Source organism: Cynara cardunculus, assembly GCF_001531365.2.
Source record: "Cynara cardunculus var. scolymus isolate 2C chromosome LG 16, CcrdV1, whole genome shotgun sequence".
NCBI lineage: Eukaryota > Viridiplantae > Streptophyta > Magnoliopsida > Asterales > Asteraceae > Cynara > Cynara cardunculus.
This window is the reverse complement of record NC_037543.1, coordinates 17,313,112-17,315,551: the sequence shown is the minus strand read 5'-3', so window position 1 is coordinate 17,315,551 and position 2,440 is coordinate 17,313,112.

Here is a 2,440-nt window from a genome sequence, read left to right as displayed (position 1 = left end):
TCTCGGCGATGGCAGTCCGACAGCCCTATCTCGACGAGTTCCTTTCCATCGCACCCTACCTTCTCCTTCATCAGGTACACGATTGCCCTCTGTTTGCTATGTTTGGAACGATTTAGGGTTTGTTATATCTGAATCGTTATTTGGGGTTGCTATGTTTGAATCGATTTAGGGCTTTTTTTTGCTTGAATCGGCTGTTGCTATTTTGAGATTTGAAGAATGGAAGTTGCTTACACTCGGGTTTAGAATATGATGTCGTCTTTGGGTTTAGAAGTATGGTAGATTAATTTGATCATGGTAGTTAGAATTCTAGGATTGACTCACCGGGGGTAAATTGGTCATTTTAACCAGTTCTGTCCAGTCCTATAATGTCTTACCAAACGCTGAACAGCTGTCCTGTACTATGCTGTTCTGTCTCGTCCTGTCCTGTCCTGTCTGCGTACCAAACGCACCCTAAGGTGGATCAAGGGTCACAAAGTAACGATTTTGTCTAGGGGGAAAGTCAACGCGTGTTGACGTGAGGAAAAGTCAATTTTATCGATTTGGGGGATAAATTACATATTTTCAAATGAAATCGATTTTGATTTTTAAAATAAATACATCGCCTACAAAAAGAGATTAAAAAACGACTTTCAAGATGAATTTGCAATGAAAAGAAAATATATCGTGAAGAAAAACTATAAAATCAAAATGGGAGAAAAGTAAAGAAGAAGTTTAATATTTGTTATAAATTTGGCTTCAAAGTATTTGAAAGTGTCCTTCAAAATTAAGCGAATGCACCTTTAACGCCTAATATCTTTTTCTCTTACAATAATCAAGTGAACAGGTGCACGAGAACCCGATTGGCTCTTACTAGGTCCGCCCTGGCCTTTTGGTACTCATTATTGTTGCTCCGGTTTAGCAAAAACAAATGTGCTTGTCAATAACTGATTAAAGGGACGTCTATCAAAAGCTTACCCAAGTAAGCGTTTACCAAGTCACATTACTTTATCGGATTAATATGATAAATACCAAAAATTTTACCTGGTAAGAGCAAGACAAAGAGTGATAGTCTTACCCGGTAAGTGAGGGCGATAATTATTACCACGACCAGATAAATTGTTGCGTATGATGATGTTTTTATTGACAAATTTTTTACCCGATAAATAAATGATAATATTGAATTTTACCTCTAAGCACTAACCAGGTAAGTGTTTGGGGTTACAGAGAGCGCTCCTAGATCGTTTATTGCATCGTTGTTGTTGGTTGTCATCGTCTCATAGATTGTATTTTTCTAGACAAAAATTCGAGATTTATGCTTGTGTTTATACACGAGTTGTTGATTTGAGACGTTAGTGCTTTGTTAAAGATAAGTATCATCACACAACAATTAGTGCATTTCAATGGGTAGTTCCACCACTTGATATCACTTCAGCTGCTACACATATGATGAATCATTTATTAGTTGTTGTAAATACTAATGAATACTCACTATTTAATTATCTGATGGACCATGGTCAGGAGCGCTACAGTTCAGGACCCCTTAATAGGGTGCGAACCCCTTGACCACCCCTGTGACATCCCAACAAGGGTTAACCTAGAGTAGAGCCCGTGACACCATTTGATTGTTATGTCATAATGAATTCTTTATGGTTCTAATGCTCTAATAGCAATGTTTTGTAGTGTGTTTTTATATTTTTAAAACTACAAGGGCCATATCTGGAAGTTAATAAAATTTGGAGGGGGGAATACGAAAAATTGAAACTTGAATGAAAAAAACCCCATTGATGAAAAACCTGACCTAGTCTAATCTTGTTTAGTTGCTATTCTCTGATATCTTCTCGCCAAAGTCCAAATTAGTTGGCATTCACAGTTGCAGATGAAGACGATGAAGATTCTAAAACACCACACTGTTTCTCTTAGAGCAACTCCAATCTGTAACGCCCCAGCCTACACGTTGCATATAATACATATTTCATACCAAAGAAATACATATTCATATACATTCGGGTCCACTAGTACAAGAATCTATTATGACCAAACACAAGGTCCAAAAATTCAAAATACAATCTTGTACTAATCATCAGAGCTTATGCATCAAAAGCAAATCTTCAACAAAAATGCACGTAAGAAAAGCACTAAATCTTTTCCTTTCCTTTACCATCCACACTTCCTGCAATACACATTTTAAAATCACAAAACGAGGGTTAGACTGTAAAGTCTAGTGAGATACCTTATTCATGTCATTGCAGGGTGAAGGATCACCAAAACCTTTACAAAACCAAATATTCATATAAATAGCAAATATATGAATCCATAATATCGAAATATCAAACCATTTCTCAAATTCAAGCTATCATTTAGCTCATTCAAATTTCATACCTTTTGAACCAATTAGATTCCATACATTGCCACTTTTTAAACTTTTCCTCAATAACAAGGTTTAACAAAGTTTCAGGCCAAA